At 33.4% G+C, this 19,178-nt stretch overlaps 1 long non-coding RNA gene across 1 annotated transcript; it reads left to right on the top strand.

Moving 5' to 3' along the window:
* Positions 1 to 513: 513 nt before the first annotated feature.
* LOC124367342 lies at positions 514 to 18,596 on the top strand. Its single transcript, XR_006922886.1, has 3 exons — positions 514 to 2,885; positions 3,200 to 15,238; positions 17,393 to 18,596. It is a non-coding gene; the product is annotated as an uncharacterized LOC124367342 (long non-coding RNA).
* The last annotated feature ends 582 nt before the right edge of the window (positions 18,597 to 19,178 follow it).

The following is a 19,178-nucleotide window of genomic DNA, read 5'->3' as shown; positions in this document are numbered from 1 at the left end:
TTATATTAAGATACGTATTATTACATTTTGTAATTTAAAAATCAAGTCCCCTTTTATGCACACAACGCCCACTGCCGCAGCAGATGTTCATAGTTTTTATTGTTCTCTTAGGACAAGGAGCTTATAAATTGCACTTAGTTCTATAAGAATCTTAGCACTGCTTCCGGAGTGACAGGATATTCAGGATGGGTAAGTTTAGGGGGTAGGGGCCGCCTCCTATCAAGATCCATGAGGAAAAGTTTAGGGCACTAATCTCAAGTCATATGCTCTAGGAAGAAGGGGAGGCCAGCTCTGAACCAGCCTCTCCAGCCAAAGCTGGCAGAGGGTGGCACACCCTTGTTGAGGCTAGAAAGAACTTCTGAGGTTAGGGAATGAACCCCACCAAACTCTAACAGTCATCTCCCACAGTAGACTAGATCTATTGAATTACCCTTGCACCCCAATATCTTGACATTTGCGGTTAGTGATGTGCTGCTCCTGGACATCCATAAGGTTGCCCAGATTTAAGTGACATTGTTTTCGGTTTTTGCTGTACCCAGTGTGGGTTCAACTGGAAGGTATAAACCAGCCAGAAGTGAACCCTCCTGGGGGACAATTATCTGTATCAGTTTAGTTTATATTTACATGATTTTGACGAAAGGATAAATTTCATAACCTGTTTGCAAGTGTACGTTGCATTTGTTGGCCACACTGGAGTATACGTCAAAATATAAGTACGCTATACCAAGATATCTTCAACGTAATATGTAATTAGCGTCCGCATCGTGATACTGGCAAGACTTAAAAACTTCCAATATATTACGCTAAACGTCACAATATGTCAGTAAGAAATTTACTTCTTATATGATTAGAATACATACAAAATTTCTGCACACTTCTACCGTTTGCTGATAATACTGCTTTACTCTTTAACCGATATTCACTAGATGTTGATGTAGGATAAGAAAACAATCGAATTTTCCAGCCATTCCATGTGTCAGTAATGCAGTACAATCCGAATTGTTTGGAATCACAAGAAGTACAGATTTAAATTGGATTGATCGCGTAGACAATCTCAGCAAGAAACAAAACCAGTCACTTGGCAGTGGAACAGATCATTCCCTTTAATGTCCAGAAACAGCAATAAAATTAATATTTACTCTTTGAGTCCCGGTTGTGATGTAGTCTAGCTACATTGGGCGGAACTTCTGCAACAAATCTTCATCGGTCTCATTATACAAAAAAAGTCATAGAAAACTAACAGGCCTCCAACTTGATGAAAGCTGCAGAGAAACCTTTAAGTCCTTGGGGATTCTCAATGTCATTTCACTTTACATCACTACATGAGGATCTTCAAAGGAACAGTGATGTACGTCACTACAATACAAGAAATTTGTAATGTCACAATGAAATGATACTTCACAACCAACAGTCCAAAAGAGGAAAGGGACTGAAGACAATTTTCCATGATCGTTTCTAGACAGACTAATATTAAAGTCTATTTAATAAATAAAAAATGTATCAATTAATTAATTATAAAATGCTGTTTCTTTCATATGGGACCATATGGCAAATTTTCTACACTCATTTTACCATTGATTGGTCCATTCATTAACAGATTTAATAAGTGAAGAACAACCTGTCTTTTATTTAATTTTTCACTTTTTTGCTACGTTGAGCAGTTTAACATTGTGGACTACAGAAAAACGTCAAGTAAACACAAACAGGTTATTACAAATAACTTAAAATAGGCTAACACTTTTGTAAAATAAGCAAACAAAAGTCATATGATACATATTGAAAGAAATTTGTCAATGGGACATATTTTTGCGGCAGGAGGCGTTTGCATAAAAGGGCTAATGTTACTTTAAAGTATTCAAATTTTACAATTATAGTTTATTTTGTAAACTAGTCTTCTGATTGGAGGATAATGTTAGTTGCGTCACTAATTATGTTTTCTACATATAAAATGTTATATCAAGTTACATTATGTCAAGTAATCTAAATTGCTATCTTTCCTTTCCACTTGAATGTGACACTCTGGCGATTGTGTATCATCGGCTATTTAATGTCAATATTGCTTTATTATAGCATAACGTTTCAATCTAGTTACCAAGCAGACTGTGCCAAAGCTGTTTTAATCTTGATATTTGAAAAATTGGCAAAGAATATTATCCAGGCTGTGAAGTTACTCAAAGTTTTTGATACAACACGGAGCACTGCTGGCGACACTGACTTTGTCGTTTTAATGAATTGTGAATGCTGTGTCGTGTTTATATTGAAGATTAGTTTTAGTGCTTTATTTCTTTTTTATAATATGAGTTCATTTTCAATTATTGATCCTGAAAAATCATACTAATCTATGTCTGCTTTTAAATAGAGTACAGTAGTAGGCTATGTTTAGTGTAGCTTTTACTAAAGAATGTCCTGGGATCTCATGGTAGCCAATATTTTATCCCTTGAGCTTGCTTTTTATATATTTTATTGAAAATTAAAAACCCAACATACAATTTCAAAAAATCTTAAGTGCTTGATTAAAAAAAATGTGTTTTTTTTCATATTGTAGTTCAAGCTAACAAAAATGTAATTGTTTTATTGTAGTTTTTTTATTTTCTAGTAACTGAAGCTCAGTGTAATGCCTCACCAGATTTGAAGGAAAACATAATTATTATGCAGTAAGCCTAATAAATGCATAACAATATTTTGTTTAAAAGCCATGGATTTTCATTAAAAATAAATTAGTTACAAGGAAACAACAGGGTACAGGAAATTCAAGTGGAAAGGAATAATAACGTTAGTGAAAATAGTTAGAGCATGGTATATCAGCTCCAGTAGCCTATTTGATGAATACTCGTACGTTTTTTGTTTTGTAATTACATGACAACAATAGTGTTTTTTTTTAATAGGTATTTGCTATTTATTTTCTAGTAACTGAAGCTCAGTGTAATGCCTCACCAGATTTGAAGGAAAACATAATTATTATGCAGTAAGCCTAATAAATGCATAACAATATTTTGTTTAAAAGCCATGGATTTTTCATTAAAAATAAATTAGTTACAAGGAAACAACAGGGTACAGGAAATTCAAGTGGAAAGGAATAATAACGTTAGTGAAAATAGTTAGAGCATGGTATATCAGCTCCAGTAGCCTATTTGATGAATACTCGTACGTTTTTTTGTTTTGTAATTACATGACAACAATAGTGTTTTCTTTTTAATAGGTATTTGCTATTATTCATAGTTTATTATTTTGTAAGTGGTTGTAGTTTTCTTTAATACTCGAGTCTTTCTTGAATATTTCGAAAATAAAGATTCCATTACTTAAGAGTTTGAAATGTTTTTTTTTCTTAAAAAATCAGTTATGCTTGATCTTAAGATCAATAGACATTGTGCTTATTATTGGAAGATATAGTTTAGTGCTTTATCCTAGTGTTGTTTCCCATAACTGATGTATTGAATTTAAGTGCTTATTTTTTTTAGAAGTACCTAATATAAGTATTGAGTTCAGATAATATTAATTATGGCCTAACGGGTTTACTTTATAACGTTTTAACTAAAATTATAAGGAGTGGTCTTATACTACAGGAACTGATTCAATGTAAAAACCGCACCTCCAGTGACTTTGTTGAGAGTTAAAAATAAAAATTACTAATAAAAAAACTACTTTGAAAATGCAATCACATATATTGATAGTTATATTAACATATAGATAGTAGAATTGAAACAAATTCCAGTCCAAGAGGATGAAAACAGTGTTTAACATTCGAGAACCTCCTGCATTTCAGAGAAATGTTACAAAACATAACACATACATCTTTTGTATTGCAGGAGTCTTTTTTGAAGGAACTCATTTGTAATCAGAAACATGTATAGTGGATTTAACATTTAATTGTTCAATGTAATTTAACCCTTGCAGTGCCGGATATTCAGTTAGACTATGAAAAATATAGGAAAACTTAAATAGTATGCAAGGGGTTAATTTGGATGAAAATATTGGTAAGGATATATAAAACTAAGTAAAAAAGGAAATGAGGTAATAACCTAAAAATACGAAGACGGAGTAATGAAACTTCCTCAACTATTCAATTACACTTCATAAATTGTATATGTGTTATTTTTTAACAACTTTTTAAAAATAATGGGTTGATAAAATTCTTTGCTACAATAAGATGACCTTAAGTTTATATTGAGATTATTATTATGTCTAAAATATCATTGTCCCATTACTTTTTATATATGAAGCCCAGTTTGCATAACTTGCATAGGTTATAATAAAAATCTATTTTAAGAAGTGTAAAAGTGGAATGTTTCACCACTAGTTTCAAACCGTATCAGTTTAACCCAGTATTCTTTACGAAAGCAATTAATACGATGATTCTGGGGAACTAGACTAAGTATTAAATTCAATTAATTATATTAATGTTATAACTAGTAAAGCTTTATTTAAATATTTATTTACTGTTTATTAATTTATAGTATTAATTATTATTGAACAAAGCAAACAAACCTCAGTGAAAGTAATTTATTGAGCAGAAATGTCTGAAAACAAATAACCGTACGATTACCGTTACTAGAGATTTTGAAAAAATTACATCACAGTAGAATAAGTTTTACGTACGTAATCGTTTTGTACCAGTTTGTGAACACCTTGTAACAAGTAGGATTTGATAACACCAAATAAGTACAGGTTTGATGTGAGTATAATATAGATACATTGCTTTTTTACCGTTAAAATACTCAAAACCGTTGTCATTTGAAATTCAACATGTGGTTTTATGATGGTTATCAGGGTGATACAGGACAGGGATATGGTTGTAGAAGTAGGACGAAAACTTTAATAAAATTAATTTTTTTTAAATTTTCTATGAAAAATTGTGAATTTTATCAACACTAACAGTATTGAAGTTGAAAAATGAATATGTAAATGATCAGTTATAGTAATAAAATTGTTTAAAAGTTGTGGAACATGACAAAAAAATTAACAGCTACATGATCTAAAATATACTGTATCCTTCCAACATGGCCGACTGAATTAGTGCTGGCGGCCATCTTGATTTTATCCCCATAAAAACAATGTCAAACTTCAAACTCTTTTACATATTTATTTAGCCGTAGAATCATGGGAGGTGACTATAATTAGGCAGAAAAATCTTAAATCTTTTTTATACTTCATCATTTAAATATTAAAGAAGTAAACACCTTACAAAAGAATCTAAGAAGTGTTCGGATGCTTATTAATTATATCTGTAAAATTAGATTTTTTTTGCATAATTTTATGGCCAAAACTAAGGTTTTAAAAGCGTTTGAAGGTTAAAATTGTTCTTAAAAGGTAAAACTACTGTCATTTCACTTCAGATGGCTTAATTCAGTGTTCTTAAATCTCACTAATTTAGTGTTAATTATGAATGTGCGAGCCTAGATTATATTTAGTATAAATATAAAACAATGTTAACACTTTGAGTGCGGCTTCCGTAGTTTTCCAGAACAGCAAAACTATGGAAGTACACAAATTCTATAGTTTTATATAGTTGACGATTTAAACTCAATTATATTGCGTAATCCGTATTTATTTTACGGGTTCAGCTTGTCCATTGGGATGTTAGTTACAAAATTATCGACTAGAATTCGCACAATGTACTGAATCAACCTATTGATAAAGCAAAAGCTGTTCAATTGTTTTGAAAAATCCCACCGCGTAAAAGAAACGTTTTAAAATGTGCTATACTAAAAATTATACATTTGTACGTAATCATCAATGGATAGATGCTATGCCAAATAAGAAATTGTAAAATGGATGTAAATATGTTTAGATTATTTTGTAATCTGTGTAAACGTTTTTTCTTCTATAGTTGTAAAAACATTTTTTAATAATTTAATTATCAACTAAACATAACAAACAAAGGAAATGTCAGCATTTTTTTTTTATACAGTATATTTCTTGAATTACGGTTTTTTCAATTATTTTAAAAATCCAGCATTCTCTGAATAGGGATAATTTAAGGTCTGCACTCAAAGTGTTGAAGTATATTTTAACAGAACCATGGTAGTCTGTAAGAAAATATCTTGCAGAATCTGCCACAACGTCTTACGTACTGTTTCATCATAAAAATGGGAAATATTTATTTGGAGTAATCTTTGTCAACAGTGGAATGACATATTCTTTAAGCCTATAAGGAGACAGGATACGCTTACAAAATGGATATTAATTACTGTAGAATATGATTACTGGTTGTGGTACGACAAATGTAGACATCAAGATGTCTGTTGTTATCTCAAATATAAAATGTGTCAAGTGAAAAAAAAAACTGTATTGTATAATAGAATTACAGAATCGTTCAATTTGTTTCATCATTTTTATAAAGGTTCTGTTGTATATAGGTCTAATATTATCTTTATTTTTATATTTCTTAAAACTTACATTATTTGGAATATTTAAAATATTTCAGGGGGAAAAATAATTTATCCTTCACACCCTGTTCGAGTCCTTCGCTTAACGTTTGTACTGAATAAATATGAACTTAACCAGTGCTTTGAAAATACTTACAATCGTTGTGAATTTTGGATAAAATGAGACAGTTTTATCATACACACTTTTTTGTATGATAAGTTTTCCAAGAAAAATTCCAAATTTTGTGATCTCATGTGATAGTATATCTGTTAGATTAGAGTTTTACTGAAAATCAAAATTTTCTATCATAGTTGTTGTACGTAGATTTTACGAAAAATTTTGGAATCCCCGTCAGTTATTGTTTACAATTAATATTTTTCTATCCTGTGATGAGTAGCTGTCTAGATGTTGTCAAGTTCGTGGTAAAAGTTTATATGTAAACGTTTTTATTCTGCACTAAACCTTACAAGCACTAAAAGTAATTCTTGGAATTTTAATGTGTAAATTTGTAGTCATGGTTCTTTTACTTGTTCTAAACTCTTAGTTGTGATTGTCAAGAAACAGCTTTATTAGGAGTGTGGATTTTTTGTTGTCATGTGGCACAGAAAACAATAAACCTAAGCAGACAGTAACATTACTATTTTTTAGTTTTTGTTTGTTTTTTTATAACTTTTTTGTAAACTTCAAAATAATGAAAACTTATTTTCTAAATAATATTTGTTGTATTTAAATTTCTGAAATTTTAATCTGATTGTACAAGTGGTAAAACCCAATTCCATTGCAGTTGACATAAGGTGATTTAATTCTGTGTGAAAAGGCTCAATTGCCAACCGTATGGTATCTAACCAATTTTATTAGTTGCAAAACCAAAAATAAATGTACAATTATTCAGTTTTTTAAACAAAATCTCTTGTTCTGATACAAGATTTTGTGTTGAATGAATATAAAACATACTTAAATCTAACAAATAAAACAAATCTGAATTTTTCTTCAAAACATAATAAGATACTATAAGATTACTATATAATAAAGAACACTATCCAGAGATTGACTACTGTAGTCTTCCTGTGACAGAATTCTCCAAACAGGATACCCCACTACAAACAGCTTGCAGGAAAGTTGGTTGATTACTACTGAAAACCAGCTGTTGTCATTATCTAACAGTCCCGGTGCTGGGCTATGCTGGTATCCATGGACACTGACAAGCTATTAAGTAAACATCATTGACACTATCTCATTTGTCAAGTTGGTGGGCTATACATTGACTGTAGATAAAATCAATAATCAGCATTGACCTTCAAAGATAATACTACAGGGTCTATATGTTTGTATGTATTTTTTTTTTAGATCAAACTTTCTTGTTCAGTGTCTATCTGTTTGTATGTTGTTTATCAGACTTTCTCGTATTTTATCTGTAAACAAATTTTAAATATTTTCAAAACATTCTATTTGTTTATTTGCTTTTCTCCAGTTGTTAAAAAATAAAAAATATTAATTAATATCAATGAATAATATAAAAATATTGGAAACTATCCTGGCTGTGTACTACGATTAACAGTTTCTACAGAGTTTTTAGCCATTGCTTTTGATTTTATTTGTTAGTTATAGGCTAATACTCGCTTACAATCAAATCAACTTTTATAAATTGACAATATTCAAACTCTGGCCAAAGAAGCAATACAAATATTTGAAAACCACTGATAAATTTTACATGCTAGTGACCATGCCTGGGAATCAGATACAGTTCTCAATAGGAAACTCCACAAACTAGGAAATACACTATTAGGAAATAGGAGAACACTGTTTAACAGATTTTTTTTTTAAATTCATACTGTTCCTGACCATGTCTAGACACCCCTGTGGAATTTGCAACATTGGAGTAAAATACCAGGCTATATGCTGCACTGGACCCTGCAATATGTGGTATCATTCCAGGTGCTTACCCTGGTCTGACAAAAAATTTAAAAAAAAAAACTTACTTCAGAAGAAATTTTGTCATGGGTATTTGATAGGTGTAAAGAAGGCCTGGAAACCACTTAAACAGGTATTGGCAATCTTGAAACCAAAATACAAAACCTCTCACTGTCTGATAGCTTGGACCAGGAAACATCCCTAATCCTAGCAGCAGAAGTTGGAAATGCACTGCTTAGTGAGAATTTACAACTCAAAGAGAAACTCCATATGGAAAAAGTTAAAAAATCTGAATACCATCTAGAACTAGAAGACAAAATAGTAGCGAAAGAAGAACTTATCAAGGCCCTTACAGTTGAAAATAATGAACTTCAAGTTGAACTCAGTCATTTGAAGAATAAATTGGACACCGAACACAAGCTCAAAAATGATTTGATTGAGCAAGCTGAATCTGAAAAATCCCAATTCTCAAAGCAGGTGAATGATCTCTTATCATGCAATTCAACTCTTAGAGAAAAATTAAACAAATTGAAGGGCAAATAAAATTGAAAACACAAAACTTTGACTCTCTAAATAAACAAAATGATATGATGTTAGGTAGCATGAAAACCATTGAGGAAGAAGTAAAAATAAAAAACTATTTGGTAAACCAAATGACCTCAAATTGTGAAAAACTGTCTGATAAACTGAGTGAGCAAGCAAGAACGGCAAGAGAACACCTTGAGGCTCTCTTTAAAGCCTCTAAGCCAATCCTTAATGCTGTGAGCTCATACAAGGCAGAAAATGACTTTGCATACAATACCGTTCTGTCAGACACACTGACGTTTTGTCTGACCGGGAGAAACAGCCAAACTCCGACACAAAAACTGAGCCTTGAGTCAACCGGGAGAACCAGCCAAACTCCGACAAAAAAAACTGAGTCTTGAATCAACTGGGAGAAACAGCCAAACTCCGACACAAAAACTGAGCCTTGAGCCAACCGGGAGAACCAGCCAAACTCCGACAAAAACAACTGAGTCTTGAATCAACTGGGAGAAACAGTAAAACTCCGACACAAAAACTGAGCCTTGAGCCAACCGGGAGAATCAGCCAAACTCCGACAAAAAAACTGAATCATAACCTGACCAACAGTAGATACAGAAAATCTTACAAAAATTTCTCCTCTAAGAGGAGTGAGAGAACAAATTTTTTCAGTGTATCCCTCCAAGTTTCAAAAATAGCAGCAAAGTCCAATTCTAATCTTGCAGAAGCGGGCCATAAGAATCATGGCCGACCTCTCTTCCCGAGACAGCTGCAGAGAATCTTTTACTGAACTCGACATTCTCACTGTGACTTCAATCTACATCATCGAAGTCATCATATATGCTTCCAAGCAAAACTTCCCGAGAAACAGTGAGGTGCACAACTACTACACTAGACAGGCTCAAGCTCACCGTCTACCAGCTCATAGAACAACGCTCTTCACCAAAAAACCATCATTTGCTGGAATCAAGCTTCTGAACTCCCTTCCTGATGCCATCAAGACCGGCAACGCTAAAACTCTAAAAAGAAGACTACACAAGTGGCTGGTGAAGAACTCTATCTACAGTCTCGATGAGTTTTATGACATTCTCAACTCCTGACTTGTAATGTTTTTGTTGTTAATTTTTGTTCTTTCCTTTCAATGTTATGTTTCATAACTTATTATTTTTATTATTGATTGACAACTATTCTGTTCTTGATGATCATGAATAAAGCTTTCTGTATTCTGTATTCTGTATTTGAGAGAACATACTTTGTCTGCCAAATCAGATGTAAACCAGATACTCAAGGGGAAAACTACAAAAACCACCCATGTATGCAAAAGAAAAGCCACAAAATCAAAGTGTAGAAGAATTTTTTACTGAAAACATTGAATATTACCCCAAAATTATAACCAAAAAACAGGACCACGCAGCTATGCATCAGCCGCTATCACCGCGGATCCCATCCCTTTTGAAAACTCCACAGCAAGAGATCCCACGGGCAAGGAGATACTTCTGACTCACACCGGACTGTATCCCCACAACTACTACAAGAATCAGGGAAACAGATCTTAACACAGGCCGACATTCACCACTCTGATTCTTTTTTAGACCACATAAACCTGATAAACAGCAAGATAAAAACTCCCTCATAACTCAAGAATATACTCTCATTAGGCCCAAAGCGAACATAACTATTGGTCACCAAAATGTTAACTGGCTAACCAACAAACTGGATAGAGTGACACACTATTTAAATGAAGAAAACCCAGACTTATTTATTGTCACAGAACATGGTCTCAACCAGGAAAACCTGCAAAACACCAGGATAACAAACTACTCCTTAGTTGGCGGTTTCTGTAGACAACTTCATACAAAGGGAGGTGTAGCTGCATTTGCTAAGAGTGGTATGGAAAATTGTGTCAGGCTATTAAAAACGAGCAGCCCAGATTCTGAACTCATATGTGAGTCAGCATTATATGAAATTCGAAGGAAGAAAGGGCCACTTCTAGTATTAGGAGTTTACCGACAACCTAGTTCAAATCTTGATGCAGCACTGAACCAACTCTCAAGTATGATAAATGATGGCCTAACCACAGAGAAACCAATGGTGATAGTGGGAGACATAAATGTAGACATCCAGGAAGAAAATAATTATAGTAAAAAGATCACAGAGCTGTTAGCATGCTACAACATTACCAGACATAAACCTCCGGCAACAAGAACAACACCAACCTCATCAACATCAATAGACTGGGTATGTACTAATCTGCAGCAAAATGAAATTATTACTAAGGTAGTTCAAACAGGCCTCTCAGACCATACGGCTCAAATAATAACCCTAATTTCCCAAAACATCTCTAAGCCAACACCCAAAGAAAAAAGAGAGTTTTTAGTGAACAATCTGTACACCAACTCAAATTACTCTTAAGCAATGAAGACTGGACAGAAATTCAAACAATACATAATGTTGACACAGCCTATGACTCTTTTTGTAATGTACTTCAATGTTCTCTAGATATTGCCTGTCCATATGTCACTTCAAACAAAAAACGTAAACCAACAAAGTACGTCTGGGATGAGGAAAGCAAGCTGTTAAGGAGAATATATATAGAAGCAAATTAACAGTACCTGCGCTCTGGGCTACCAGAAGACAAAGCAGAAGTAGCAAGAAAGAAAAAGGACTATGACCTAAAGCTCAAAAAACTTCGTAAAGACCAAAATGCAGCTTTCATTGACCAAGCGGGCAACAAATCAAAATCATTATGGCAGGTCATAAACCAAGAAAGAAAGGAAAAAAATGGAAAACTAACCGAAATGGTGAATGGTAGGGATGTGAGAGAACCAAAAGATATTGCAAATAACTTCAATCAGTTTTTTTCAAACACTGCAGAAAGAACATTGAATGAAAATAACCAAAAACAACCCTACCTCAAATTTCCACATTTTAAAACCAAACATCCTTGAAACACTCTCAGTGTATCCTGCTACTCCTGAAGAAGTCGAGAAAACTATAGATTCCCTCAAACCAAAAACATCAACTGGAATTGATTAAATTTCAGCCAAACTGGCCAAGAGCTGTAAAGAAGAGGTAGCCATTCCATTGACAACCATAATAAAAAAATCATTTCAACAGGGTATCTTTCCATAAAAATTAAAAATTGCAAAAGTCTACCCGAAGTTCAAAAATGGGCCAACCACAGAGATTAACAGCTACCGCCCCATTTCTCTACTACCGACCTTCTCAAAAATTATTGAAAAAAATCGCTTTAACTAGATTACTACTACACCTGGAACAAAACAATCTACTAACTAATTACTAACATGGCTATTTGAAAGGCAGATCAACTACTACAGCGCTAATATAGCTGATTGAAAATATAATTGACAAACTGGAAGAGGGCTATAAGGTGACAAGCCTATATCTGGATTTCAGCAAGGCTTTTGACTGCTTAAATCATAACTGCTTACTTGATAAGTTAAATGCTCTTGGAGTCACGGAAACAGCACTAGCCTGGTTTGACAGCTATTTAAGGAGCAGACAACAGATGGTGGAAGTTGAATGCCTCTCTAATAATACTCTGAAGAAAGCTCAATCAACTCTAACCCCAATGCAGAGAGGTGTGCCTCAGGGATCAGTGTTGGGCCCGGTCCTATTCCTGCTACTAACAAACGACCTACCAGACCAACTTAAAGATGCTTGCCAGACTGTTACGTTTGCAGACGACACTGTCTTTACAGTAGCAGAAAAATCAAATGAACAACTTGACATCAACGCCTACATAGCCTTTAATATGACAAAACAATATTGCTACTCAAATGACCTTGTGATGAACGAGAAAAAGACTCTGCAGATGATCTATAACATTCGGAAAAAGGAAATCGAGGCTGGACTATCTGAACTGAAGAGAGAAGAAAACACAAAGTATCTCGGAATAGTGATCTGGTGATAGAGACGAGAATCTGACCTGGCGAACTCATATTGACCAACTCTGTAAAAAACTCAGCTCAGGAACATATGTAATCAGACGAACCGAACAAACAAGTGGGATAAAAACATCCAAAATTGCATATTTTGCACTTTTTGAATCCCATCTAAGGTATGGCCTGGCAATATGGGGTGAAACAACAAGCTCAAATCTGGAAAGAGTGCTTATACAGCAAAAACGAGCGATTATGAGTCTTGCAGGGTTAAACTACCAAGATAGCTGTCGAGAATCTTTCAAAGAACTTAAAATATTAACTGTAGTAGCACTGTACATAAGAGAAATCATCTTGTATGCAGTAAAAACCAACCAAGACAGACACAGAGACCTACATCAACATAACACCAGAAACGCAATAGATTTCTCACTCCCAACTCACCATTTGAGTCTTGGGAGGAAGCCTAGACTATGAAAGGAAGCCTAGGTATGAAAGGAAGCCTAGCTACAGAGGAGCCTTGTTCTACGTCAATATTCTACGAAAGTAACAAATCACTGCTTATTAATCAATCCTACACTGTCCATTTCCTTGGCTACCTTTGATCAGCGAGATCCCATCACACCCTGTTCTTCTGATTTATCTGGAGTCGATACTGCAGCTCTGGGTTGGATGATTGGTGCCGGATGGGACGATGTATTGGTGGACCCTTCTCTGTCAATCTGGACAAATCTGGTCTAAAGTCATGATTGAATAGTCTGTTCAGTTTCTCAACTCCATCCATCCCTTGATAAACCAACTTCTCATTTTCCCAGGTAAACCTGCATTTGTCTATAATGAGATGATCATAAGAAATAATATTCATTCCTGTCTTACCCGATATTCTGTCGGCTTCAGCTCTAACTGCGAATAGTCGAGCGCGCTTATACCGCACTTCTGGTGGCAAGTCTTGAAATACAACATATTCCGAGCCTCTCAGTTGGTGTCGTTTAGATAGTATTTCACGTATATCTCTCTCAGTTGGTGTCGTTTAGATAGTATTTCACGTATATCTCTCTCAGTTGGTGTCGTTTAGATAGTATTTCACGTATATCTTCGTCATCGGGAAACTGTGCTAAAATCAATGATTTGGTTTTGGTTATTGGGTAAGCCCGGTTCACCCACAACTTGTTTGACATGCCAAACATTTCATAGCAGAAGTTTATTACAGCCTCTACGTAGTTATTCTGAGATGTAAATTTTAAACCTTTAAAGATGAGGTTATTCCTAAGAGAGTTACTTTCTAAGCTTAATACTCGTTTCTTCAGGGAATTAACCTCCTGTTTTAAAGTAGCATTTTCGTCTTGGAGGCCTGTGATTTGAGTTGTTACATTACCAAGGTCCGCCTTTGTCGCAATATTTGCTAATTTTTCATCAATTAGTCCTCTTATATCGGACACTTGTAAATGTTGCAAAGTTTCCATATTGACTAGTCCGTAGAGTAGACTGGATTGCTGCTTGATGATCTCAAGTTAAACCCCACCAGCAGTGCCAACCTGGTTGTAACAACCGCAGAAACAGAAGTGACACTCTGACAGTGTTAACTGTGTATATGGATGTTCTAATAACTATTTTGCTGTTACCTGTAAATTGCAAATTTGTCAATTACGGAATTTGAATTGCACACAGGAGTTCAAAGCATTTTTCATGATGATTTAAACATCATGTGTATACATATTTTTCACATAGTTCCTAAATGCTATCTCACGAAAAAAATTTTTATTTATTATCTCCAGATAAATAATTGACTGCAAAGATTAAAATGCGGAATTTTTGAAACAAAAAATATGGCTGTTGAAGCAGAATTCTTGAAAAGATTTTCATAAATTATTTGTCACAGTTCTGTGAAGTTGTAATTTCAATATGTAATGAATAAACATAGCTCTTTTGTCAGAATCGACCTGCAGCTTTCAACAGCATAATATAAAAAGCAACCTGTTTCTTTCCACAGTGATAAAAAAACTGCTGTTAGAAGAGACATTTTTCCTTTGAAAATCCCTGTTTAAGAATTCAAAACAACTAACAATATTCTTTTTTATATGTTTTTAAAGAACTGTGGTCAGATTAAACAAAATTAATATCTGACAAAATAAGTGTCCGAAATCAGTAATATATATATATATATATATATATATATATATATATATAAATATTATTTCTCTAAAGTTATCTTGATCCACTTCATTACCATTTTTCCTTTTATTCCTTCACTGTACGAAATAAATTAGCCAATAACAACAACTACACGATTTTACAGTTCTTCTATGATCTATAAAAAACTATAGTAATATTAAATTACATGTTATTATTGTGTTATGTTGCCCATTATCATCTGTGGGGATTTAGGTTTATTTATCGTAATGCTGTTATTGTGGCCTTACTTCACTGTCTTTCTTATTGCGTTATAAGACCTTATATAGCAGATAAAAAGGTAGTTTTGAGCTATGATCAGAAAAAAAATTATATGAAAACATCAGTGATGTGGGATATTCTTCGAGGTACGTTAATTAATATTGAAGAGCATGGAGCAAATAGGACCTAAAATAGATCCATGTGAAACACCTTTTAAAACGGTCAAGAGGATAGGATCTCCAAAACCAACCAAGACAGACACAGAGACCTACATCAACATAACACCAGAAAACGCAATAGATTTATCACTCCCAACTCACCATTTGAGTCTTTATGAAAGAAAGCCTAGCTACAGAGGAGCCTTGTTTACGAAAGTAACAAATCACTGCTTATTAATCAATCCTACACTGTCCATTTCCTTGGCTACCTTTGATCATCGAGATCCCATCACACCCTGTTCTTCTGATTTATCTGCAGTCAATACTGCAGCTCTGGGTTGGATGATTGGTGCCGGATGGGACGATGTATTGGTGGACCCTTCTCTGTCAATCTGGACAAATCTGGTCTAAAGTCATGATTGAATAGTCTGTTCAGTTTCTCAACTCCATCCATCCCCTTGATAAAACCAACTTCTCATTTTCCCAGGTAAACCTGCATTTGTCTATAATGAGATGATCATAAGAAATAATATTCATTCCTGTCTTACCCGATATTCTGTCGGCTTCAGTTCTAACTGCGAATAGGTCGAGAGCGCGCTTATACCGCACTTCTGGTGGCAAGTCTTGAAATACAAAATATTTCGTGCCTCTCAGTTGGTGTCGTTTAGATAGTATTTCACGTATATCTCTCTCAGTTGGTGTCGTTTAGATAGTATTTCACGTATATCTTCGTCATCGGGAAAACTGTGCTAAAATCAATGATTTGGTTTTGGTTATTGGGTAAGCCCGGTTCACCCACAACTTGTTTGACATGCCAAACATTTCATAGCAGAAGTTTATTACAGCCTCTACGTAGTTATTCTGAGATGTAAATTTAAAACCTTTAAAGATGAGGTTATTTCCTAAGAGAGTTACTTTCTAAGCTTTAATACTGTTTCTTCAGGGAATTAACCTCCTGTTTTAAAGTAACAATTTTCGTCTTGGGGGGGCCTGTGATTTGAGTTTTTACATTACCAAGGTTCCGCCTTTGTCGCAATATTTGCTAATTTTTCATCAATTAGTCCTCTTATATCGGACACTTGTGAATGTTGCAAAGTTTCCACATTGACTAGTCCGTAGAGTAGACTGGGGTTGCTGCTTGATGATCTCAAGTTAAACCCCACCAGCAGTGCAACCTGGTTGTAACAACCGCAGAAACAGAAGTGACACTCTGACAGCGTTAACTGTGTATATGGATGTTCTAATAACTATTTGGCTGTTACCTGTAAATTGCAAATTTGTCAATTACGGAATTTGAATTCCACAAAGGAGTCCAAAGCATTTTTCATGATGATTTAAACATCACGTGTATACATATTTTTCACATGGTTCCGAAATGCTATCTCACGGAAAAAAAAATTGAACTTATTATCTCCAGATTGACTGCAAGGATTTAAAATGCAGAATTTTTGAAACAAAAAATATGGCTGTTTGAAGCAGAATTCTTGAAAAGATTTTCATAAATTATTTTTCACAGTTCTGTGAACTTGTAATTTCAATATGTAATGAATAAACATAGCTCTTTTGTTAGAATCGACCTGCAGCTTTTAACAGCATAATGTAAAAAAGCAACCTGTTTCTTTCCACAGAGATAAAAAACTGCTATAGGAAGAGAAATTTCTCTTTTGAAATTCCATGTTTAAGAATTAAAACAACTAACAATATTCTTTTTTATATGTTTTTAAAGAACTGTGGTCAGATTAAACAAAATTAATATCTGACAAAATAAGTGTCCAAAATCAGTAATATATATAAAATATTATTTCTCTAAAGTTATTTTGATCCAATTCATTGCCATATCTCCTTTTATTCACTGTACGAAATAAATGAGCCAATAACAACAACTACACGATTTTACAGTTCTTCTATGATCTATAAAAAACTATAGTAATATTAAATTACATGTTATTATTGTGTTATGTTGCCCATTATCATCTGTGGGGATTTAGGTTTATTTATCGTAATGCTGTTATTGTGGCCTTACTTCACTGTCTTTCTTATCGCGTTATAAGACCTTATATTGCAGTGATAGCAAGGTAGTTTTGAGCTATGATCAGAAAAAAAATTATATGAAAACATCAGTGATGTGGGATATTCTTCGAGGTACGTTAATTAATAGATCCATGTGAAACACCTTTAAAACAGTCCAGAGGATTGGATCTTATGTGAGATTTTTATTGTTTTGGATGATTTTAATTTTTACAAGGAAGTATCTGTATTTATGCATTATTTGTAATTAAGTAATTACCTCATATAAAACAAAATTGTAATTTAAAATTTCAAAATATTTGAAAATGTATATGATAATGAGAAGATCACCCAATAAGTTCTTATAAAAGGCAAAACAAGTTAATTTAGGTTATTTTTAATTTTTTAAACCTTCAGCTTTAAAAGATTAACTTTTTGGAGCAAGCCGTTCAAAACATATGATGTGGAAAGACTACAAAAGAGGCATTTATTTGCATAACACTGCAGAAACTCATTAGGGTTGCAATTGAAAAGTGCAAATACCTTGTTGCTAACCTCACAATTGCATTTATTCTCTACTCATACCAACATGGCTATTATCTCTTGGCCAAGAAAAAAGAACTGACACCTTTTTCTGAGTTAGTAAAAAAATCTAGCAGTGGTATATAACTGTTCGTAAGTAATTTCTTTTAAATTCTATATTTCGTAAAGCTGTTTCGTGACAAAATGATAATCTAAATCTTGCATGTTTATTATATTATCCTTTTGTACTATGTGACAAGATTGTAGACTTATTATTCAGAGATGAGAGGTGAGTTGTTATCATATTACAAGTTGTTTTGTTAATTTATTGAGGTTAATTGAACAGTACTGTATTTGTTATCGTACTATATATTTTGACTATTGGTTTTTTACTGTTAAAAAAATAAAATGAATATAATTAAAAATTGAAGAATGTGTAATGTTTGATGTGTAAAACTTAAGATGCTCAAAACAGAACGGAGATTGATTATACAATTTTTTACTCCATGTTCAGTTGTATATAAGATCATTGATAGTAGTTATTGTATTAAAATATTATTCCTTTTTTTAATTTACACTAGGATGTTGAAAACTCAGTGAAATAATTTTAGACCTGGATGAGAAGGTGTAACTTATTTGAAAGAACGTTTAGAATTTAGTATTAATTGTTTGATCACATCATATAAATTGTAATCTTCAGATATCTTCAGACATATATGGTTATCAGTATTAAAATAGTGTCCTTTTGAGGCTGTTTGTCTTTATTTATTAAGATCTCCAAGTGTTCTTCAGCTAAAATAAAGAAGTTTTGTTTTCATTTGTGTTTTTGTTTTATTTAATAACAAGCAGTTACCCTCACTTGCTTTGCATGCAATTCGTAGGCTTTGAAAGTGTATAAGTACTTCTGGTTCTAATGAATTATATTTCCAAAGCCAATATTAAGTTTGCATTATTGCCACAATCAAGAAAATCTATCACAAAGTGTATATTTATGGCTATTGTCAGTAATTTATTGCGGTCTTTTCCATGGTTTGTTTGCTGATCAAGAAAATATAAATACATACACAGGTCTAAGAAGCCTACTTCTGTCCAAAGACAACTAAGATGGGTATTATAACAGTCCTTTAATGTTTAGTACAAGTTATATAGTAATTTTGTCTTTGATATTTGCATTACAGTACTGACCTAGTATTGCATATGTAATATTTGCTAAAAACTTACAGTTAAAAGTGTATTTTTATTAAAACTTTTAATATTTTTATCAGGATATTTTCTTACTCTGTGCTTAACAGTGGTTGCTGAAAAGGTTGAAATACCTAGGTGTTAGGATTTAGGTGTTGTTAATACTAGGGCTATCCAGAAAGTAGATTACGTTTGGCTCTGTAGCCGCTAGGGGTGG

Source organism: Homalodisca vitripennis, chromosome 8 (genome assembly GCF_021130785.1).
Source record: "Homalodisca vitripennis isolate AUS2020 chromosome 8, UT_GWSS_2.1, whole genome shotgun sequence".
Taxonomy (NCBI): Eukaryota; Metazoa; Arthropoda; class Insecta; order Hemiptera; family Cicadellidae; genus Homalodisca; species Homalodisca vitripennis.
Note: the sequence above shows the minus strand (reverse complement) of the source record. Positions and strands in the feature narration are given on the sequence as shown.